The sequence below is a fragment of the Microcaecilia unicolor genome, chromosome 7, assembly GCF_901765095.1.
Source record: "Microcaecilia unicolor chromosome 7, aMicUni1.1, whole genome shotgun sequence".
NCBI classification, from domain to species: Eukaryota; Metazoa; Chordata; class Amphibia; order Gymnophiona; family Siphonopidae; genus Microcaecilia; species Microcaecilia unicolor.
Window position 1 is genome coordinate 281,054,245 of NC_044037.1, and position 25,075 is coordinate 281,079,319.

General features: G+C 46.8%; 1 protein-coding gene across 1 annotated transcript in view; it reads left to right on the forward strand.

Moving 5' to 3' along the window:
- Nucleotides 1-1,159: 1,159 nt before the first annotated feature.
- LOC115473714 (myosin light chain kinase, smooth muscle-like) overlaps nt 1,160-25,075 on the forward strand; it is a 673,403-nt gene continuing 649,487 nt past the window's right edge. The window contains exon 1 of the mRNA XM_030208760.1: nt 1,160-1,345. The gene's annotated coding sequence lies outside the window, so the exon portion shown is untranslated. The remainder of the gene's footprint in view (nt 1,346-25,075) is intronic.

The window sequence follows — 25,075 nt, forward strand, 5'->3', positions numbered from 1 at the left end:
TTACCCAGAGTCACAAGGAGCTGCACTGCACTAACCAATAGGCTACTCCTCTACTACTACTACTATTTAGCATTTCTATAGCGCTACAAGGCATACGCAGCGCTGCACAAACATAGAAGAAAGACAGTCCCTGCTCAAAGAGCTTACAATCTAATAGACAAAAAATAAATAAAGTAAGCAAATCAAATCAATTAATGTGAACGGGAAGGAAGAGAGGAGGGTAGGTGGAGGCGAGTGGTTACAAGTGGTTACGAGTCAAAAGCAATGTTAAAGAGGTGGGCTTTCAGTCTAGATTTAAAGGTGGCCAAGGATGGGGCAAGACCCTGGAGGGGCTCAGGAAGTTTATTCCAGGCGTAGGGTGCAGCGAGACAGAAGGCGCGAAGTCTGGAGTTGGCAGTAGTGGAGAAGGGAACAGATAAGAAGGATTTATCCATGGAGCGGAGTGCACGGGAAGGGGTGTAGGGAAGGACGAGTGTGGAGAGATACTGGGGAGCAGCAGGGTGAGTACATTTATAGGTTAGTAGAAGAAGTTTGAACAGGATGCGAAAACGGATAGGGAGCCAGTGAAGGGTCTTGAGGAGAGGGGTAGTATGAGTAAAGCGACCCTGGCGGAAGATGAGACAGGCAGCAGAGTTTTGAACCGACTGGAGAGGGGAGAGGTGACTAAGTGGGAGGCCAGCAAGAAGCAGATTGCAGTAGAATGATCCTTGTTGCTCTTCTGCATATTATAATATCAGTGTCCCCCATCCCTCTCTTGCAGGTTATAATGTTGGTTTCGCTTGCCCTGTCCTGCTGGTTATAATGCTTGTGTATCTCTGTCTGTCCTGCAGGTTACAATATTGGTGTCTCTTGTCCTGTCGGTTATATAATGTCGGTGTCCCCTGTCCCTTTTCTGGAGGTTGCTCACAGTGATTTTTTTTTTCTTCCTTGCTGGACGAATGACCGCAGACTCTGCACTTTGGTGAAGCTGGAGGAAACCTCTGCAGGTAGAGGAGGGGAGGGGGAGAGGGAGTGCCAGGCCCATTTGTCCCATTGCACTGGGAGGGGGGGGGTTCTGTGTGCAGGTCAGGAGGGGGGTCTGGGCCGTGCTCCCTCCTCCTGGGGGCGGCTCTGCCCCGCGCTCCCGCCACTTCCCCCAGGAAAGCAAAAGCTGCGCGCTTCCTAATATGGCTCAGGGGTAGCACGCGCGGGCTGCCAACAAGACAAGAAGGTCTGGGATTATTGTTGTGACGGCTCAGGGGGGACCGAAAAGTTTCAAAAGCTCGGAGCCCAGGAGAGCGCGCGACGGCCGCGTGTGCGCGTGCAGGGGAAGAGGACGGCGCTCGGGAACTCCGGGGCTCCCTCGGTAAGTCGCTTCCCCCTCTCACCTCGGCTGGGAGCAGTTTTGATCTCGGTTGGGCTTCAGTTTTCTTCTTCCCCTGTCCCTCTTTCTCCGCATTGTCCGCTTCATCCCTGAAAGAGCCGCGGCGTTACTTTTTCCCCTGGTAACAGGTTCCCGCGAAGCCCGGCGGGGATTAACTGAACTCAGCTGCGCGCCCTGCAAGCAGATTTATGCGGGCAATCAGCGCAGACCGCTGCTTTTCCTCCTCTGCAAGCTGCTTTGCAATTTATTCTTTTGTCACGTTGCTTTTGGGGAAAACTGCGGACTTGTTGCTTGCCATTAGATGTTGGAAGGACAGCCAGGGAAGGTATTAAGCAACACCAGTAAGGTACCACCTTATATATTTTTTTTATTGACTTTTATTTCCTTGTACAGGACAGTTTTTAAAACTGAAGCCATCACAGGAGTGGTTAGAATAATGGGATGGGAGCCAGGGTCCAAATCCCGTTTCTCCCACTGATGCTCCTTCACCCTCCTGTGTCTTTGGTCGGGTGCAGATTCACTTAAGCGTGTAACTGCACTGGCTTTATTGTCGCGTGCATTTATTGCTGCCAGGCTCATCGTTTTCAGTGGCGCTGAGTCACTGAAAAATGCAGGGTGACCCAGGGGAATGTTAGCATGGGTTACTGCCTTTAAGGAGCTGGTTCACTTACTTAAGGCAGTAACCCATGCTAACATTCCCCTGGGTCACCCTGCATTTTTCAGTGACTCAGCGCCACTTTTTGGAACAGCTGTTCGCCTGTTCCTGAAATGTTTGTAAAGTGGTCAAGTTTCTGGTTAAAAAAAAAAAAGTGTCCACTTAGTCAGACTTTTTATTATTATTTTATGTGACAATTTTTAGTTATGAATAATAACTACTAAATAGCATCAATGATGCTCTCTAGCTGGCAAAAGGCAGTCTGCTTAAAAACTGCGCTTGGCGCTGTCCCCAGATATTTAATGCTGGGCTGTTTCCGGTGACTGGCATTGAATATCTATTTTTTTCGGGGGGGGGGGGGGGCGGCGGCGCTAACTTAACCAGCAAAGGGGTCCTTTTACTAAGGTGTGCTGAAAAATGGGCAGCGCTAGTGTTATCTCTGTGATACTTTGTAAGCCGCACTGAACCTGCCATCGAGTGGGAAAGAGTGGGGTATAAATGCTACAAATAAATAGATGCGTGTTTTGGGCGCACACAATTCCATTTTTCAGCGCGCCTGTAAAAAAGGCCTTTTTAAAAAAAATTTTTGCCGAAAATGGATGTGTGGCAAAATTTAAAAATTGGCGCACATCCATTTTGGGTCTGAGACCTTACTGCCAGCCATTGACTTTAGTGGTGAGGTCTCGCGTGGTAACCATGCAGTAATTGTCTATGCGCATAGAATGATGATTACCACCCGGTTTCTGCCGTGCTTCAGAAAATAAGAATTATTTTCCAGTGCGTGTGGCGGACACGTGTCAAAAATGAAATTACTGCAAGGGCCACAGGGTAGCTGGGTGGTAACTCCAAATCGACACATGTTGGGCATGCGTAGGCGCCTACGCAGCTTAGTAAGAGGACCCCTAAACAAATATTCAGCGCTGGCCGGTTACGGTAATAGCTGGCAAAAAGAAGACTATTTATGCGGTTCAGTTTGCCCGCTAAACTTAGCCGCTCAGCGCTGAATATTGCCAGTTATTGCGCGATACAGTCTGGTTAACGTTTCGGCATTGACCATAAGTATTCAGTGGAGATAACTGGTTATCTTGCACTGAATATTTGCGGTTAAGCACCAAAATGCTATTTAACTGGTCATTCGCCGTTTCTGGCTAGTTAAATAGCTTTCAATATTGGGGGGGGGGGGGGTTAGAATTTCTAATCTGTTGTTTTTTTTTTTTAAGCCTCTGACTTATCCTTTAATTGTTTATTAATATTTGTTTAATATTACAAGATTAACTTGCAAGTTGCAATACAGAGAAAATCGTACTATGAAAAATTATACACTAATAAAATTATTATATGCTCTCTTTCTTAGACCACAATAATGCAAGGAAAAAAGGGGGGAGGGATATATTAGATGAGGAGATTGTAATTTAAAGAAGAAAACGATAAAGAGTATGTCTAGCCTGAATTTTCCATCTTTTTCAATTACTTAATCGGTTAACATTCATACATAGAGTCTATTTGGTCACTTTTTTCGTCTCCAGAAAAGTTCAAAGTTGTTCTGGCTGGAAAAATACATATTTATTACCCATCTATCTTATAAGGCATTTACATGGGTATGCTAATAAGAATGTCGCTCGTAGTGCCTTAGTCTCTTCCCTAAGAGCCAGAAACATTTTCCTTCTATCTTGTGTTATCTTAGTAACATCAGGGTATATCCATATTCTGGAACCAGAAAAAACCTTTGACAAGTTCTTCAGCAGCGTAGCAAGGGGGGCTGCCACCCGGGGCGGTTCGCCGTTGCACCCCCCCCCCCCCCGGGTGCAGCACGATGACATCCCCCCTCTCGGCACATCAACACCCCTCCCCCGATCCAGTGCTTACCCTCCTCAACTCCGTCCAACCAGCTCCCGCACCCTACCTTTAAAGAAATCTCAGAAGCCATGGCGAGGCGAGGCGCAGTGCCTCGCGCCTGCATGTAAAAGAAGTGTGGATCATCTCATCGGGCCTTCCCTCACTCTGTCTGTCCCGCCCTTGCGGAAATAGGAAGTTGCATCAGCGGAGGGCGGGACAGACAGAGTGAGGGAAGGCCCGATGAGACGATCCACACTTCTTTTACATGCGGGTGCGAGGCGCCTCGCCTCGCCACGGCTTCCGAGATTTCTTTAAAGGTAGGGTGCGGGAGCTGGTTGGACGGAGCTGAGGGTAGGCACTGGGTCTGGGGGTGTTGATGCGCCGAGGGGGGGGTGTCATCGTGCTGCACCCGGGGGGGGGGGGAGCTGGCAGGGAGCACCCCCCTTGAGCTGACATCCGGGGCGGACCACCCCCCCTTGCTACGCCACTGAAGTTCTTAAAGTATAACTTCAAACTGCGTTTAAATCCTGTTCAAACACAAACGATACTATTAAATTTGGACGTATTTTCACTTCTGATATTGATTCTTCTAATGTGTTTTTAAAACATATTCCTGTCTCTTTTCCATAAAATGTTATTTTTTACACCTTTGAATTTTTGTGTTTGTGCTTTACATATAGCAAGAGCTGACCAAAATAATGAGTGTGATGTTTGCATGCAGCTGTGAGGAGGCTTATCTCACCTCCAGTTTATTTTATTCATTTCCTTAAGAGCAAGGCTCTCAAAGCAGGAGGAGCTTTGAAAAGCTTTGAACGTTAGTATTTTTCTTAGGAATTAAATCTAAGGCTGCCAGTTGGATCCTGATTCACAGGGCAGGGTCGATTCAGTCCTGGGTTTACCCCAGTGCATGCTGGGACTCGTAGTCGTGCTTTTCGTAGGAAATGTAATGGGGGAATCGGAACTACAAGTCCCTGCATGCAATGGGGCAAACCAGGACTGGATCAAACCTGCCTGCGAATCTGGATCCAGTTGGCAGCCTTAAATTAAATATCAAAATGAAAAAGGAGGTATCCTAACAATGTTTAAATACCGCAGTCTGTGTTGACTTTCAGCGCCTACTGCAGTGTATAAAATGATATCTAGATATTCACTGGTAGCAGTGCAGATTATCTAGGTATAAGCCAACTGCCCGAATCTAGGTGTTGGCCAGTATTCAGCACCCGGTACCTGGTAAGTATTTAAGTAAGTTAGGACATCTGTTTAGTGGAGGAGCAGCCTAGTGGTTAGTGCAGCATAATTTGATCCTGGGGAACTGGGTTCAATTCCCACTGAAGCTCCTTGTGACTCTGGGCAAGTCACTTAACCCTCCATTGCCCCTGGTACGAATAAGTACCTGAATATATGTAAACTGCTTTGAATGTAGTTGCAAAAAAACCTCAGAAAGGCGGTATATCAAGTCCCATTTCCCTTTCCCTATTTGAAATTCTAAATGGAATGTTGAGATTCTGTTGCTACTATTTGAGATTCTACATGGAATGTTGCTATTCCACTAGCAACATTCCATGTAGAAGCCTGCCCTTGCAGATCAGCAGCGCGGCCGCGCAGGCTTCTGTTTCTGTGAGTCTGACGTCCTGCACGTACTTCCTGTTCCGGGGCAGAGGGAGCTGCAGCGAACGAACGAAGTTTAGCGAACTCGGAGGAGCAGGCATGTGCCACGGCACCCCCCAACAGCGGCATGCACCCGGGGGGGGGGGGGAGGTGTCATCTAGCGGGGGGGGGGGCGCTGCACCCGGGGGGGGGGGGGCACATCGGCGCTCCGCCCTGGGTGCCATCCAGGCCAGGAACGCCACTGCATTCAGGTCTTTATCTGCTGTCACTTACTGTGTTACTATGTTCCAGTTCTGCCTTAGCTGTGCCCCTGAACTGTCTCAACATTATCCAGGTAGTGCCGTGGAGGTCAGTAATTATAATGCCGCAGAAATTCAGTGGCTGGCCTTGGTGAGTGGCACGTATCCTGGTAGGAGATGCTCATAACCGGATCAGTGCCACCGAATATCGGGCCCTGTTACTATAAATGTTGCCTTTCTATATAACACATTCCCCCCCCCCCCAACCCCCAATACTGCTTCTCTGAGCCTATCCAGTGGCTTCGGTGATAACTGCTGTGCAGAAGATCCCTTGTTCAATCCCCAGCTCAGGTTGGTTGGGGATGATGCAGAGGGAGCACTCGCAGCCCCCGAGGGGTTATGGTCATGCTCAAGGGTGACAACTAGTGGCCAGATTCAGGGCCCACAATTGTAAGGTTCCAGAAGGAGGACCACTACAACATTTAGGGCGATAGCGTAGACACGGGTTTTGGGCGCACACTGAAATATTTTTCACGCACGTACCAAAAATGCCTTTTTTTGTTTTGCTGAAAATGGACGCGAGGCAAAATCAATTTTGCCGCACGTCCATTTTGGGTGCCTGACCTTACCACCAGCCATATACCTAGCGGTAAGGAATTTGCGTGGTAAAGGACCTATGCGTGTCAGATGCCAATTTGTGCGCATCCGCTACGCGCGTCCAAAAATAAAAAATATTTTCAGACGCGTGCCAAAAATGAAGTTGCCTCAAGAGTCACGCGGTGGTTGGGCAGCAAGTTCATTTTGGCGTGCGTTGGGCGCGCGTAGCGCCTACCGCAGCTTAGTAAAAGGGACCCTTAGTCTATGTATAGTGGGGAGAGGGTAACGGGGAAAAGTCCCCAAGCAGTTTTGGATGATGGAGCCAGAATCCTAGCCTTGGTTCCAGTTGAGCTGGAAGTCCAGGAGCAGAAAGAAACACACATACGTAATATTGCTTCTTTAAAACTGTTCTACCCCCTTTCCTCCTTCACACTGATCAATTTTTGTTTAATACTATACTCCTTCATAGGAATATCTGTGGGCTTAGATCCAATCCAGATGTGTAAAGTTCAGTTTCCTTTGTCTTTTCCATTAGAAAAATGTCGAAAAGTGAATTGTGTGATGAAAAGATTTGTACTGAAAAGGTTCATAAAGCTTCCCTCTGTCTGCATGGGTGGGGAGCACTGAAGATCGGAGGCATAGCTGGGGGGAGGGGGGTGCAAGGGGAGCAGTGGCTTCCCTAAACAGATTTTTGAATAAAATGACGCGGGCCTTCAGCCCTGCACCAGTGCCTGTTTTTTCAAAAGCGACAAAACCTGGCTACGCTTCTGCTCAAGATCACCCTAAATTTTACTGTCTGGGTTACCCAAGCATTGGCATTTCATCCTGGTAGAGTAGTGGTTTCCAGACAGTGGGGTGTAGTGACATTTATAGCAGCGGATAGTGCTGGGGGAATTGACCACACGCCACTGTTCCCAGACCTGCCCTGGAAGCAGGCCCTAAGCAGTATGACTTTCAGGGTAGAGCAATCAATATGCATAATACATAGTAACATAGTAGATGACGGCAGAGAAAGACCTGTACGGTCCATCCAGTCTGCCCAACAAGATAAACTCATATGTGCTGCTTTATATGTATACCTGACCTTGATTTGTATCTGCCATTTTCAGGGCACAGACCGTAGAAGTCTACCAAGCACTGTTCTTGTACTAAAAGTTGTGAAGATTCTGGAATCCTAAAGAGTTACAAGATTCCGGAATCCCAATTAGTAGCAACATTCCATGAAGAAACCCCAAAGAGTAACATAGTAACATAGTAGATGACGGCGGAGAAAGACCTGTACGGTCCATCCAGTCTGCCCAACAAGATAAACTCATATGTGCTGCTTTATGTGTAAACCTGACTTTGATTTGTATCTGCAGTGGCGTAGGAAGGGGGGGGGGGCGGTGGGGCGGTCCACCCCAGGTGCACGCCGCTGGGGGGTGTCGGCGCCTCACTGGTTCCTTGCTCTCTCTGCCCCGGAACAGGTTACTTCCTGTTCCGGGGCAGAGAGAGCAAGGAACCAGCGAGGCGCCGACACCCCCCAGCGGCATGCACTCGGCGGATTGGTCCTCCTGCCCGCCCCTCACCGCCTTCCAGGTATGTTCTTGCAGGGGGGGGGTCGCGCTGCACCCGGGGGGGGGGGGGGGTGCGCAGCGGTGACCCGCCACGGGTGTCAGCTGCCCTCTCGACGCCACTGTGTATCTGCCATTTTCAGGGCATAGACCGTAGAAGTCTGCCCAACACTAGCCCCGCCTCCCACCACTGGCTCTGCCACCCTGTCTCCACTAAGCTTCTGTGGACCCATTGCTTCTGAACAGGATTCCTTTATGTTTAACCCACGCATTTTTGAATTCCGTTACCGTTTTCATCTCCACCACCTCCCGCGGGAGGGCATTCCAAGTATCCACCACTCTCTCTCCGTGAAAAAATACTTCCTGACATTTTTCTTGAGTCTGCCCCCCTTCAATAACGTAAATTTTCCATACACTGGAGAGCCAGTATAGGCAAATTTATCTCATGCTTATTCATTGTGGATGCCTTGAAAAGCTGACAGGTTATGTGGGTACTAGAGCAGGTTTGGGAACCCCTGTGTTATAAGGTGCAGAAATGACAGGAAATTGGAATCTATTGCTAGAGGATATGGGCCAAAGTGATAAACACAGTGAATTCAAGATGTTTGGACAAGTTCCTGGAGGAAAAGTCAATTAAAAAAAATTATTAGCCAGGTAGCCTCAGGAAAGCCATCACTTATCCCTGGAAATGAGCTATGTGAAACTCATCTGCTTTTTAGGATCTGTCAGATCATTTGTGATTGCGACTGGGCGCTGTTGCAGTCAGGATGCTGGGGTCCCTGGACTTGGTCTGACTCAGCTTGGCTCTTATGTGTAAATGACTGTTATTGATCTGTTAACCTTGTGACAAAAGACATAGACCTCTACAGTGCCGTAGCGAGGGCTAATGGCACCCGGGGTGGGTCGCCACTGCGCACCCCCCCGGGGTGCAGCACGGCGCGACCCCCCCCCCCCTCTGCGGCGCACCCCCCCCCGGACCGCATTCTTACCTGCGGGAGGGACAATCCGCCCCGAGTGCACGTCACTCGGAGCTGTGTCGGCCCCGCTGGTTTCCTGCTCTCTCTGCCCCGGAACAGGAAGTAACCTGTTCCGGGGCAGAGAGAGCAGGGAACCAGCGGGGCCGGCACCTCCCGAGCGCATGCACCCGGGGCGGACCGCCCCTCCCGCTCCCCCTTCCTACGCCACTGGACCTCTATCACTGATACCCTGTGCTTTTGACCTGGCTAAATTACTGTAATTCTAGATTAACCAGATTTAACAGTAACTGAAGCACATCACAAGCATGCTATGCATTTCACAACTGTATGATATACAATATAGTATTGTAGCTTTTCTTTTTGTTTTGTGTTTAGTCTGTAAACTGTCTTTTTATCTTATTATTTTTAGGATTTATTTACTGCCTTTTTAAAGGAATTAACTCAAAAGTGATGTACAGTAAGAATAAATCAAACATAAGCAATAGATAATTACAGCAGTAAAAATATTCAAATAACAGTACAAAGTATGGTATAATATACTACTTACAAAATCAACGCAATACATAATAAAACATAGACAGCATAGGAAAGCGCCAAACCCCTAAGAGAAAAACTGCACTGGCTCCCATTAAAAGAACGAATTACGTTCAAGGTTTGCACCGTGGTCCACAAAATCGTTTACGGAGAAGCCCCGAACTAGATGTCAGACCTCATAGACTTGCCTAGGAGGAACGCAAAGAGATCATCACGCACATACCTCAATCTCCACTATCCTAAGGGCTAAAATATAAATCCACATACGCGATCAGCTTCTCATACATCTGCACGCAGCTATGGAACGCACTACCGAAGGCCATAAAAACAACGCAAGACCTAACCATCTTCTGAAGGCTAATGAAAACAGATCTCTTCAAGAAGGCATACCACAAACATCCATCTTAAATACTAAATAATACCACTACACACGAGTTATACAAAACCGAAATCCTATCACAAGACAGACACCACCACCCTCAACCTTATGTAAAACAAGATCTCTCTACAGTCGATGACCTAATGTAGATTATAGTGCAATTTATCACTCTGAAACCTTCATGCAATACCATAATTGCTCTTCTATACCATGATCTTTTATGACCTGTGTTGACTCAACTATTCTCCTCTATTCCTCTTCCAGTGGAGGCAGACTGGTTTATGAGCACAAGGTTCAGTGTGAGGAAATCATCATCAGGTTTGGAGCCTGTTGTACCTGTTATCCAGGGCCGTGCCAACACGGTAAGCGGGGTAAGCATGGCAGGACGCCGCACCATGCTTACCTTGCCCTCTTCTCCCCAGATCATTTTCCTTTTTTTTTTTTTGTTTCAATTTACCTCTGTCCGGCGGCAGCGTAGCGTTAGTGAGGAGGCGGCGCGCCCCCGCCCCGACGTGTCAGTCTTCCCTTCGCTCAGTTCCGCCTTCTTCTGACATCAGAAATGACGTCAGAAGAAGGCGGGACACTGAGCGAGGGGAAGACACACGTCGGGGCGGGGGAGCGCCGCCTCCTTCTCACTAACGCTACGCTGCCGCCGGACAGAGGTAAATTTAAACAAAAAAAAAAAGAAAAGGATCTGGGGAGAAGAAGGTGGGTAGTTTAGCAATCGTTTTCGGGGGGGGGGGGGGGGCGCCGGAGACTCTAGGCACGGCCCTGCTGTTATCTCTTCTGGGAACTTGGCAGGTCAGGAAACAAGAATAACCACACTGACCACCCTTCAACATCTTCTGTCCTTCTGTGACTGTTCTCTTGTGCTTGACTGCTTAAATATTTTAAATTTAAATGCTTTACTTTTTGTCTATTAGATTGTAAGCTCTTTGAGCAGGGACTGTCTTTCTTCTGTGTTTGTACAGCGCTGCGTTCACTTTGTAGCGCTCTAGAAATGTTAAATAGTAGTAGTAGTAGTAGGGTCAGACCATGTAGCCTAGTATTCTGCTTCCAACAGTGGCCAACAGAATCCCAAATAGCAAGATTCATGCTACTGATCCCACGGACAAGCAGTGGCTTTCCCCATGTCTATCTCAATAGCAGACTATGGACTTTTCCTTCAGGAACTCGTCCAAACAATTTTTTTTATACACAGATACACTATCTGCTGATACCAGATCCTCCAGCAATGAGTTCCAGAGCATAACTATTCGTTGAGTGAAAAAATATTTCCTTCTATTTGTTTTAAAAGTAATAGCATGTAACTTCTTGAGTGTGTCCTCTAGTCTTTGCACTTTTTTTAAAGACCAAAAAAATTGATTTACGTTTACCTGTTCTACACCACTCAATATTTTGACGACCTCTATCTTATCCCCCCTCAGCCACCTCTTATCCAAGCTGAAGAGTCCTAATCTCTTAAGTCTTTCTTCATATGAGAGGAATTCCAGCTCCTTAATTATTTTGTTCGCCCTGCTTTGAACCTTTTCCAATTCTGCTATATCTTATTTAAGATACGGCAATCAGAATTGTACACAATACTCAAGGTGTGACCACACCATGTAGCAATATAGAGGCATTATAATATTCTTTGTCTTATTTTCTATCCCATTCCTAATAATTCCTAGCATTTTTTAAAATTTTGTGGCCGCCACCACATATTGGGCACAAGATTTCAGCATATTGTCCACGAAGACACCTAGATCTCTTTCTTGGGTTCTGACTCCAAGGGTGGAACCTAGCATCAAATGACTATGATTTGGATCATTCTTCTCAATGTGCATCACTTTGCATCTGTCCATATTAAATCTTGTCGGCCATTTGGATGCCCAGTCTTCCAACTTCCTATGGTCTTCCTGCAGTGGCGTAGGAAGGGGGGGGGCCGGTGGGGCGGTCCGCCCCGGGTGCACGCGCTGGGGGGGGGGGGTTGTCGGCTCGCTGGTTCCCTGCTCTTTCTGCCCCGGAACAGGTTACTTCCTGTTCTGGGGCTGAGAAAGCAGGGAAGCAGCAGAGCCGACGCAGCTCCCAATGACGTGCACTGGGGGCGGATAGGCCCTCCCGCCTGCCCCCCGCTGAAAGGTAGGGTGCGTTTTGGGGGGGGGGTGTGCTCCGGAGGGGGGTGCGCAGCAGCGACCCGCCCCGGGTGTCAGGCACCCTCGCTACGGCACTGTCTTCCTGCAATTTTTCACAATCTGCATGCATTTTAACAACTTGTAATAGTTTTATGTCATCTACACATTATCACCTCACTCGTCATTCTCACTTCCAGACAGGGGCGTATCTGGACTCCGGCGGTAGGGGGGGCCAGAGCCAGAGGGAGGGGGCACATTTTAGCCCCCCCCCCCCGCCGCCGCCGAGCCCCCACCGCCACCAATGACTCTCTCCACCCCCTCCCGCCGCCAACCCTCCCCCGCTGCCGTTGCTTACTTTTGCAACGACGTCAGACGTACAACGACATCAGACTCCGAAGTGGATTTCAACAGCGCCTATCACAGCAGCACGGCCACGGAGGCCGAAGATGAATTTTAAACACCGCGGGGCGGCTGGCGGGGGTTTGGGGTCCCCCGCCGGCTGAAGAAGAAGTTTTTAAGGCAGCGGCAGGTGGAAGCAGACCTCGGCTGGCGGGGGTTGGGGTCCCCCACCAGCAAAAGTAAGCAACGGCAGCGGGGGAGGGTTGATGGCGGTAGGGGGGTCCAGGGCAAAATCTGCGGGGGCCCAGGCCCCTGAGGCCCCACGCAGATACGCCCCTGCTTCCAGATCATTTATAAATATGTTAAATTGCACTGGTCCTAGCACAGATCCCTGGGGCACTCCACTATTCACCCTGCTCCACTGAGAGAATTGGCCATTTAACCCTATCCTGTGACTTCTATCCATCAACCAATTCCTTATCCATAACAAAACATTGCCTCCTATCCCATGACTCTTTAATTTGCTCAGTAGTCTCTCATGTGGAACTTTGTAAAAAGCTTTCTGAAAATCTAGATACATTGCATCAACTGGGTCACCTGTATCCACATGTTTATTCACACCTTTAAAGAAATGAAGCAAACTGGTGAGGCAAGACTTCGCTTGGATGACTCCATGCTGACTCTGTGCCATTAAATCATGTTTGTCTATGTGTTCTGTAATTTTATTCCTTATAATAGCTTCCACTATTTTCTCTGGCACTGACATCAGGCTTACCGCTCTGTAATTTCCCAGATCACCCCTGGAAGCATTTTAAAACATCAGTTACATTGGCTACCCTCCAATCCTCAGGTACTATGGATTATTATTATTTTTTTGGTTACATTTGTACCCCGCGCTTTCCCACTCATGGCAGGCTCAATGCGGCTTACATGGGGCAATGGAGGGTTAAGTGACTTGCCCAGAGTCACAAGGAGCTGCCTGTGCCTGAAGTGGGAATCAGACTCAGTTCCTCAGTTCCCCAGGACCAAAGCCCACACCCTAACCACTAGGCCACTCCTCCACTGTTGCTACTATTGGAGATTCTACATGGAATGTTGCTATTCCACTAGCAACATTCCATGTAGAGAAGTCGGCCCTTGCAGATCACCAATGTGGCCGCGCAGGCTTCTACATGGAATGTTGCTAGTGGAATAGCAAACATTCCATGTAGAATCTCCAATAGTATCTATTTTATTTTTGTTACATTTGTACCCTGCGCTTTCCCACTCATGGCAGGCTCAATGCAGCTTACATGGGGCAATGGAGGGCTAAGTGACTTGCCCAGAGTCACAAGGAGCTGCCTGTGCCTGAACAGGGAATCGAACTCAGTTCCTCGGTTCCCCAGGACCAAAGTCCACCACCCTAACCACTAGGCCACTCCTCCACTTAGGTTACATAAGAATAGCTATACTGAGTCAGGCCAATGGTCCATCTAGCCGTGTACCCTGCTTCTAACAGAGGCCAATCCAGGTCACAAGTACCTGGCAGAAACCAAAATAGTCACTGACAACAGATCCTGCACTCTTATATTTGAGTTCTTTCAGTACCCTGAGGTGTGTACCATCCATTCCAGGTGATTTACTACTCTTTAACTTATCAATTTGGCTTGGTACATTTTCCAGGTTCACAGAGATTTCTTTCAGTTCCTCTGCATCGTCACCCTTGAAAACCATCTCTGGTACAGGTAAATCTCCTACATCTTCGTCAGTAAAGACACTGGTTTTCCTTATTTGTAGGAATGCATATGATGTGGTGTAATGTACCACCTTTAGCTTGAGGAGAAGCAGTATATTAGAGGAAAAAGAAACAAATAAATGTGACGTGACATTTATGACGACTGTTTTAGCTGTGTCTAAAACACTGAGGTGATGGATAAATGGTTTAAGTTGTGGTCTAGGCAGCAACTTCATTCAGAAATCTTTATGTGAGCAAGGGCTTATTCTGCCTTCCGCAGCACACACAGTAGCACAGTAAATGATGACAGATAAAGACCTGCATGGTCCATCTGGTCTGCCCAAGAAGGCGGCTAGAGCTGCCCCCACCACTTTGTGCAGGTTATAGTCATTCATGATTAAACACTGGTTGGCAATTTGCCGTCATGCCAACCACATATCGGTCTGTTCAATAGGATGCAGTCCTGAAACAATATATGTTAAAACCAAAAGTATTTCTAACAGTCCGTAACTTGCTGCTTTCAACATTAAGATGTCTTCTCCTCCCCCTCGAGATGCACAGTACACTTTATTCTCTGTGTCCTCATTCACATTTTCAGGACATAAGATCATAAAAATAGCCATATTGGGTCAGACCTATGGTCTGTCTAGCCCAGTATCCTTCTTCCAACAGTGGCCAATCCAGGTCATAGGTATCTGGCAGAAACTACTGAAGACCCATCTCTTTAACAAGGCATACCACAAAGATCAACCAAGGTGAACATACACAACTAAGCCCTTTAAGCGCCCATTGTCTCCTTCCAATGTTCAATGTTTGTGTTTCATTGTTGCACTCCTTAACGACACTTCAATTGTCTCGCATAATTCTGCACAATGTAATCCATAACCAATTTGTAACAAATTGTACTTCCATCATTCATTTCTTATTGTAAGCCACACTGAACTCGCAAAAAGGTGGGAAAATGTGGGATACAAATGCAATAAATAATAATAAATAACTCCTCCACATATATTCAGAAGTGTCTTACAATATCTGCTGTTATATTACTACCATGTTTTATCATTATCATGTTGCCCAAGATCCTTCTGTAACACTAAATGTCTATTTTCTAGTATATTTCCACTATTCATGATATATTGTAAGCCACATTGAGCCTGCAAAGAGGTGGGAAAATGTGGGATACAAAAGTAATAAATAAAATAAAATCACAATTAGTATCAAATTTCCATATTACCAATCCTGGGGCAAGCAGTGGCTTCTCTCATGTCCATCTCAATAACAGACTGTGGACTTTTCCTCCAGGAACATGTCCAAACCTTTTTGCTAACTGCTGTTTCCACATCCTCCAGCTGCGAGTTCCAGAGCTTAACTATTCACTGAATGAAAACGTATTTCCGTGTAATTTCATGGAGTGTCCCCTGGTCTTTGTACTTTTTTGAAAGAGTGAAAAATCGATTCACTTTTACCGGTTCTACACCAGGCAGGATTTTATAGACCTCAATCATATCCCCCCTCAGCTTTCTCTTTTCCAAGCTGAAGAACCCTAACCTTGAGTTCCATCCCCTTTATCATTTCGTTCGCTCTTCTTTTGAACCTTTTCTAATTCCGCTGTATCTTTTTATTGAGATACAGCGACCAGACTTGAACGCAATACTCAAGGCGAGGTCGCACCATGGAGCAATACAAAGGCATTATAGTATTCTTGGTCTTATTTTGCATCCCTTTCCTAATAATTCCTAGCATCCTCTTTGCTCCTGTGATTAGAAAGTTCACGGTATTTGGCTTCCATGCATGGTGATGTTACGAATGGTGGGCTGTAATAATGCGTGTTGTAGGTAGGGTGTGGTGTAGCTATATTTTATTTAAATCAAGTAAATATCTTTTTTGTGTGTTTTCAGATGACCCTGGAGGAACTGTAATGAAAGCAAATGTGACTCTCTTGTTTTTTTTAAATGCAACTGCAGAGAAACTAGGACTCTGAGGCAGTAAAATTGAGTAACCTCCCCCCCCCCCCCCCCCCAGCCAAAAGGCAAATCTTTAAATCATTCAGGATTAATTTCTAAATGCATTCATCACATAGTGGCATCGATTCAAGCTCTGGTTTCAGATTTGCCGAGACCAAACTGAAAAACTTAACAAATGACTGGGATTTATTTGATCAGCTCTGTTCCTTTTTATTTGTCTCAGAATATAAACGCAGACTTTCCAAAAAGTAACATGCTCGTGTTGGAGTGTTTCTCTTGGCCTGGATGCCACGGTTAGTTAAACAGCATTACCTCAGCAAGCAGCCTAAAGAGAGAACAGAGTAAAATCAATAACACCGTGAATCACTTCTAGAAAATAAAACGTCACTGTGCACTCTTCAAGAAACCACAGAGGTAAACACCAGGACAAATTAAAATTATATTGGATATTGTCACATGCTGCATTATTAGGGACGCTTGCTGGTATTATTAGGGATGCTTGCTGACATAATGGCTACATTATTAGGGACACTTGCTGGCATTATTAAGGACGCATGCTGAGCATTGCCATGCAAGGTAAACTGGGTTAATTCCCTGCTTAGGTCTTCTATTTCCCAAGCCAGTTGGGGATTGGAGGCAGTGTTCACAGCCTCATCATGCAACAGTGACACCTAGCGGCTGGATTTAGGGACCATACTGGCAGGATTCCAGGAGAAGTCTTGATCCGTGTTTTCTGGCTGAGGACTGTCCAATATGAAATAGGAAAGGCAAGATGAAATAGGGGAGACATCCTTGGGTGGTTGTGAATGAAATTTTGTGGTGCTGGATCCCAGGCCTGGTCTCAATTATGCTGGAAATGCAAAGGAATAGGAAGAAATTGTTAGATTCTAAGGGGATCTTTTACTAAGGCTTAGCTCAAGTTATCTGTAGCAGGGCCCATAGGAATAAAACGGGCCCTGCTGCAGATAACTCGAGCTAAGCTTTTAGTAAAAGACCTCCTAAGTGATTTGCAGCTTCACTTTAAGTAGAGGCTGAGGGCCTAGCAGAAGTATACTGGATAACCCAGGAGGATAAACTTGGTAAAATAATAGTTTTCAGTGCTGATTTAAATTTACAGTAAGAACTCTCTGAGCAAATGTACAGAGAGCCTGCTCCGTAGCACAGGAGCTAAAACCTGAAAGCAGGAGTGGCAGACAAAATCTAGATGGACATGCAAGTGAGTAAGAACAACCAACAAATGTTGAGAAGGCCAGAGGGAATGGGAAGGGATATGTTCTTACATAGAAAGCCTGATGGGCAAGTATGAGAATTTGGAATGATATATGAAATGCTATAGAGCCCATGTCTCTCAGATGGGCGCGGTGATATCCTATCATATTTCTTTGCCCCAAAGAGTAATTTGACAGATTTTTTTTGAATGATCTGGAATCTACTGGGTTGTGATGGAGGTAAGTCATGCAGTAGTGAATTACAGTAATCTAAACATGATAGGACTAGTAGAGGACAGAATGCATGTCTATCAGTGGATGAATGGCACACATGTCGTCATGTAAAGAAGGACTTGTAGTACATCAGAGATCTGGTGAAAAAATGTCAGATCTTCAGAGATTCCATTAGGGAATTGGTGTACTATGTCAATTGTTGCCAACACTGTTGTTGGAGACTGGCAACAAGAAAAGATCATGTACTGACATTTTGAGGGGTTTATTTTCAGTTCATTGGTAGCCAGTCAATCTGTGATTTTTGTCCAGTTTGGAAGAAACATCTAAAGATAAATTTAGAAGATTGTGGAAGAAGTAGCTGGATATTGCCTACGTAAATGAAGAAAATACAATGCAGAGACCTAAGGGATAGGGTCAAGGATAGATCCTTGGGGGATACCACAATGTAGTGGAAGTGGTTTAGAGACAGGGTTAAACCAGTGAACCTTGAGTAAATTATGGACCAAGTAGGATGGCAACCAGTTCAGGACCATTCTAGAAATACAAAGATCAGCAAACTGTTGAAGAATGGGAAGTTTTACAAGGTTAAAAGCTGTAGAGGAATATAGTGAAAGGAGAGAAACGTCCTTCCATTTATCAAAATGTAGCCTAACAAAGCCTGAAAAAGCAAGGAGAGTAGATTTCAATATTATAGTGGGCACAAAAGCCAGTCTGCCTTGGATGTACTGTAGTGCATTGGTGGAAGCTAGATAAGAGCATAGTTGAGCAGCAACCAGTTTCTCTGTAAAATTAGAAAGAAGAGGAAGAGTGAAAAAGTTTTTCTTCACCCAACGTGTAATTAGACTCTGGAATTCGTTGCCGGAGAACGTGGTACGGGCGGTTAGCTTGACGGAGTTTAAAAAGGGGTTAGATAGATTCCTAAAGGACAAGTCCATAGACCGCTATTAAATGGACTTGGAAAAATTCCGCATTTTTAGGTATAACTTGTCTGGAATGTTTTTACGTTTGGGGAGCGTGCCAGGTGCCCTTGACCTGGATTGGCCACTGTCGGTGACAGGATGCTGGGCTAGATGGACCTTTGGTCTTTCCCAGTATGGCACTACTTATGTACTTATGTACTTATGTAATCAGCTGATAGTTGGAGGTGTCAGATGGATTATCTTTCTCATTCTTCAAATGTGGAAAGACAGAAGCAGTTTCCCACTCAGAAGGTATCGAACCTTTACAAAGAGTGTAGAATAAACATGCGTAAGAAAAGACGGAAAGGAACAATTTTAGTAAAGTTGTCGGTAAAGGATCTGTAGGAAAAGTAGGCGAGTGACTGGTTGACACCGGCCTAGATAACTCAAGAGATGATGATGGGAGGATAAAGGAAGAGAAGAGGTACAATCAGAAGAAGGTTGCATCCAAGTACTAAAGACATCTGGCAGGGTGCTTAGAGTTTAAGAACCTAAAACTAGTTGCAAGTTGATCTAGAAGGGAAAGTGATAGATTGAGACTGAGGAGAAGAGGAGGTCCTATGTCACATGAACCTGTATAGCAGTGGTTCCCAAACCTGTCTTGGGGGAACCCCAGCCAGTCAGGTTTTCAGGATATCCACAATGAATACGCAAAAGAGATTTCCATACCAAGGAGGCAGTATATGCAAATCAATCTCTTGAATATTAATTATGGATGCCCTGGAAACCTGACTAGCTGGGGTTCCCCCAGGACAGGTTTGGGAATGACTGCTGTGCAGTCTTGAGAGATTAGGATCCTTTTGGATAAGAGCAGAGAAGTACTCACATTTTACATGTGAAATACTCTGCTTGTAAACAATAGATAATTCTTTAAACTACATCTAATGAAAAAGAGACTGACTTGAGCCAATGCCATTCCAGTTGATGGGGGTTGTTTCATTTCACCTTTAAGCATGCTAGCTGTCGTTTGCAATACCAGCCTCACACATACATTGGAGAAATGCATTTCGTGCTCTGATTACCTTGGAGACATGAGACGCGATCATGACTCCTAATCGCAAAAAAGATTTCTTGGCCCATATGGGAACCCTATGTTCTGTCATTGTTACCCAGGGCTTGTAGTTTTATTCTTAATGAGCTGCAGCTCTGAAGCTGGACATGACTACCTCTCTCCCTCTAAGTTTGTATTTGGGGGAGGTTGGGGGAAAAGAGGGGGATTGAGGAGGTAAGGGAGATTTAGGGGGGAATGGTTGTTTTGGATTTGTGGTTTGAATTGGGGGGATGTCAGGATGGTTGGAATAGTGGGAGGTCATAAGAGTACAGGCCACTCACAGCTTAGATAACAATTTTATCGTTTTCCGTCTGGGTTATTGAGGACAATTTGGGGGGGGGGGGGGGTTATAATCTATGCATGTTAAATGTATATAAAATAGTGTATTTGGTTTATTTTATATTTTTTTGTGATAATCTTAATTTTCTCATAGAGCCAGGATCATTTTAGGTGGACGAAGCAGGGGTGAGGGGAGAATGAATCGGAACAATTACCCTCTGACATCATTTCCTTGGGAATGCCTGTGGGTGGCACTGCAGTGACGCATATGGTGGAAATATTAGCAATGAGGTAGGACCCTGATGGCGAACCTATGACACGCGTGTCAGCACTGACACGTGTAGCCATTTTGGATGACATGCGGGTTGAAAGCCGGCAGCAAATAGAACCCAGCCTACTTGCTCTTACTGTAAGGGCCGGTCTTAGGCAGGGGCGTTGGTGGTCTTATCGCAGCTTCAGAACCCCCCTCCGAGTCGGAACCCCCCCTGCTCCACCCCACCTCACAGCCTTGGTAACCAACAGTCCTCTTCGTCAGAATCATCCAATTAGGAGTGCCCTTTTAGGCGCCAGACAGGCTCCCTACAACCAATCACAGCTCACTGCAGTTGTAGCTCAGCCAGGTGAAAAAACTGCCTGAGGCTCGAGGCAATTGTGATTAAATGTCGAACCTGAGTGCTGAGTTGCGAGTAACCCAGGCAGCTGCTGCTCTCTTCAGACAAATAAAGTCGGGTCAGCGGCCGCTTTCTTCCTCTCTGTGATCCTGTTGCAGCCTTAGCTCAGCTGTGCTTGGACACTGACTGCTGCTCCTGCTCCACACTTGTTTGGGAAGTTCCTAAAAATATCGGTCCAGCTAAGAAATCACTTTTCATTGCTTTTATAATGCTCCTTTCGCTACTTGTTTGTAGCAATTCGTTATGAGAGAGGGAAAACAAAAAGGGAGAATAAATCATGGGTGCCGTTTCCCGCCATTAGAAATAGCGGCAGGTAAGTTAAATAATTAGTTTTTGGTTTATTAAATACAGTTATATATTACAATTATACATTTTTGTTATTTAAACTATAAATATCGCAAAATTATGTTTTTTTTCTCGAAGTGACACACCACCCGAGTTATGCTCGGTTTTTTGGCGAATTTTGACACACCAAGCTCAAAAGGTTGCCCGTCACTGAGGTAGGAGAAACAGTGCCCCCCCCCCTTATTTTTCAGTCTTGTGGAGGTGGTACTCTAGCTGAATTGCTCTGGGCTGCACATCCCAGCATCGGCCCTGGTCACGGCCTCTCAAAATCTTTTGGCTCTACAGCTCTGAGAGAGGCTAAGAGGGTGTGTAGCCTGCCCCCTCCTGACATGGAGCTGTCTAGTCTAAACAGAAAGTTAGAAATGGAACTGACACCAGGCTGAAATCCATGGGTATCACTTCTAGGAAACGACATTTATCTTTCAGCACTTCAGTATGTGCAGTGGACTAAGGTACTTTCCAAACCACTTTTTCCAAGCTCTGTTTGCTGGCAGAGTTGAATTTGTTGGTCTGTGCCTTGCTACAGTGATCCTCAGTGCTACTAAACTTCACCTTCCTGAATTAGCCCTTAATACTCTTCCTCTCTTCTTCTAGAGAAGCAAAGACTAAGGAGCTGTGTTTGAATGGACCCCAGCAAACCATCTCAGTGGTGCATTTCAGAAGCTTTGTCTGAGCTCTGGCTCCACTGCAACTGGGTTAAATAGATTTGAAAGGCTTTGTTTATTCAGCCTTGTGCTGCATTGATGTCCAAGAAAGGCTGGACTTTTAGGGATGCCCTGGTGGTTGTTAGCATTAGCAAAGCATGTTAAGCTAAAGCTGGTTATTTTGTGTGTGTTGACTCGGGGCTTTTTTTTCAGGGGGGTACTTGGGGGTACTGAGTACCTGCACCTTTCCCATTGCCTGATAAAATTGACCCATTTTCCCTGAGTATTAATGAAAGATTCCAGGTTCTGTACATCAATGCTACCTTTACATAGATTCTATGGCTGGTTGCAGGGGGCCTGGCTATTGTGAGGGTAAAAGTCTTTTAGGGCCCCTTTTTACAAAGCAGCAGAAAGCCTGCCCAACGCGGGCTTACCACTCGCTAAAAAGGAAGTACCACCACTGCAGCAGCCCGGCGGTACTTCCCATCACTAGAGCGCCGTCATATCCGGTGCCAGTGGCGTAGCTATGTGGGGCCTGGGCCCCCTCAGATTTAGCCCTGGACCCCTCCCCCGGCATCGCCAATCCTCCCCCGTTGCTGTCGCCATCGCCGTCGAGTACCTGTGCTGGCGGGAGTCCCCAATCCCCGCCAGCCGAAGTTCTGTGTCTTCAGCCCGTCTCTGGGCCAGCGCGTTGCTGCAGCCTGCAGCAGCTGATCTGGTTCTGCAAGCGGGAAGCCGATTCTCTTTGCGTGGTATGAATCGTCCTGCACGTTCCTACGTGCAGGACGATTCATACCACGCAAAGAGAATTGGCTTCCCGCTTGCAGAATCAGATCAGCTGCTGCCGCAGTCTGCAGCAACGCGCCGACCCAGAGACGGGCTGAAGAGTTTTCAGTGAAGACACAGAACTTCGGCTGGCGGGGATTGGGGACCCCCGCCAGCACAGGTACGCGACGGGGGAGGGTTGGCGACACTGGGGGAGCGGTCAAAGATGGCGGCGGGGGGGGGGTCAAAGATGGCAGCGCGGGGGGGGGGGAATGTGCCCCCTCACCTTGGGCTCTGGCCCCCCCTCCTGCCGAAGTCTGGCTACACCCCTGTCCGGCGCTACAAAAATATCTTTATTTTTGTAGTGCCGGTGTGTACCCGGTGGTAATTGGCCCACGGGCTGCTCGGTTAGCGCAGGAGCCCTTACCGCCACCTCAATGGGTGGCGGTAAAGGCTCCCTTTCGAAATGACTGCACAGCAAGTGCCTTACTTGCCGCATGGCCATTTCCTGCAGAAAAGCAAGACCTACCGTTTACCCGCTGTGGTAAAAGGAGGCCTCCGAACACGTCAAAAACACGCGCCTACGTCAGTGCAGGCCCACTTTTGCCAGAGCTTAGTAAAAGGGCTCCTTTAGTGATCACACCACTCTTGAAGGACAGCCTGGCATTTGAGTACCTGCACTTTTTAATTTTTTTTTTGGTAACGCACTGGTTTGACTCGCTTTGGAAAAGAAAGCATTTTGCCATTTTGCTATTTTTAGTTGTAACTGCTGCATGAAAAAGCAAGATATGAAACATATATGTACAGCTCGGTCTCCAAATTTAAAACACGAAGGCATAAGGCTAAATGAAATGCATTAGGCCTTATCCACCTAAGGCTCGATGCCTACATTTATTTTGGCCTCTGCAGGATACATGTCTGAAAAATCCGAGTCAAAAAAGTTGATGTTTGGAAAATATTCTGGTAAAATATTTTTGATGGCCTGAAAAAAAAAAAAAAGCAGCACGCAAGAGGAGCCAGAATTAACTTTCCAGTGTCTTAAAAAAAAGAAGATGAGAAAAACTTGCAGAAATCTAAACTGCTTAAAAAGTAGCAGCCTTAATGTTGGGACAGAGAGGGAGGTACTGCACGTAGGGATACTTCTGGGTGGGGAGGGAGTAGACAGATGTTACTTTTTCAGTTCTTTCTGCACATGAAGGGCAGTTCTGAAACTAAGCACCCACTGAGGTGTCAGGCCCCTGTGTCAGAGTGGGATGGGGGGAGGGGGCCTCTAGTCCTGTTTGACAGGTCCCGGCTATGATCAGAACTAATAGTGTACTTAAAAATTTGCATCCTATTACCTCTCATCATAGGGACGTTAGCGCCCCACTTTGTGTGAGCACTGTTTGGAACAGCGGGGGGCTTCTGATCATCTGCCTGTCGGTGCTGTAGCACATAACTAAAGACCGATCTGTCTGAGAAGGCATACCTTACTGATCCAACTTAAGTGCCTGGACTCAGCAGCACAACGAAACCAACGAACATTATATAACTCTTCTCTCGATTCTATTATGTGTCTGTAACACATACATCTCATTCTCTACCACATCACTCTGTATTTGTTTCATCACCGGAGGCGGCGTACACCTCACGGTAATATGTAAGCCACATTGAGCGTGCAAATAGGTGGGAAAATGTGGGGTACAAATGCAACAAATAAATAATTGCAAGGGGGTGTACTCATGGGTGGTGCATGGGCAATGCTCCCAGTTATGAGTATAACTTAGAATAGCATAAGTGTGTGGGCATTCCAGCCACATTTTAGCAGTATAGTAAATATACAATCAACGTTAAGGTGGTCGCTGTTATGTCAGGTCTACGGCTGGTGTAAGTGTTATGCGTGCCAATACTGTGTTATGTTACTACTAGCCGTTAAGCCCGTTAAAATGGGCGAGATTTCCAGCAACCCTCCTCGCCGCCGCTCCCTCCCCCCTCCGTGCCGGGCCCCCTGCACCGACCTGACAGCGCCTCTCACCTCCGTGTGGAAGCGCTGCAGGCAGCAGCAGAGCTTCCACACGGAGGTGAGAGGCGCTGTCAAGTCAGTGCAGGGGGCCCGGCACGGAGGGGGGCGGGAGTGGTGGCGGGGATGGGGGGGAGGGTGGAGGTTCGTGCGCGCGATGTTCGTTTCCAGACGGCAGCGTCCGACAGTCCGACTCCGTTTCCCTCTCTGTTCCGCCTTCTGACGTCATCACGTCTTGATGCGAGGGCGGGACAGAGAGGGAAGTCTGTACTGCGCATTTGCAGGTGAGTCGGTCACTTGCCATTTATATGTTTGATTCTGTGATGACACCTCGGCACCCAGATGTTATAGAATACACTTCTATCGCCCATTTTTGGAGATCTTAACTGGTATTGCTCCCATTATTCTGTATAGCTGTATAGATAGCTAAAACTGTGATTCTGCTTCATCTATGAAGACAGGATTGATTTCTTATTTCTTAACTTTCAAAATATTTGTTAAAACAACTGTATGATATAAAATAGAAATATGAACGTCAGAGTCTCTGCACTTCTGCAGCTAAGGAGGAGTGGCCTAGTGGTTAGGGTGGTGGACTTTGGTCCTAGGGGACTGAGGAACTGAGTTCGATTCCCGGCACAGGCAGCTCCTTGTGACTCTGGGCAAGTCACTTAACCCTCCATCGCCTGCCGCACAGAGCCTGCCATGAGTGGGGAAAGTGCGGGATACAAATGCAAAAAAAATAAAATAGATGCTATTGGAGATTCTACATGGAATGTTGCTACTATTGGAGATTCTACATGGAATGTTGCTATTCCACTAGCAACATTCCATGTAGAAGGCTGTGCAGGCTTCTGTTTCTGTGAGTCGCAGAAGCCTGCGCGACCACATTGGTGATCTGCAAGGGCCGACTTCTACATGGAATGTTGCTAGTGGAATAGCAACATTCCATGTAGAATCTCAAATAGTAGCAACAGTAGAGGAGTGGCCTAGTGGTTAGGGTGGTGGACTTTGGTCCTAGGGGACTGAGGAACTGAGTTCGATTCCCGGC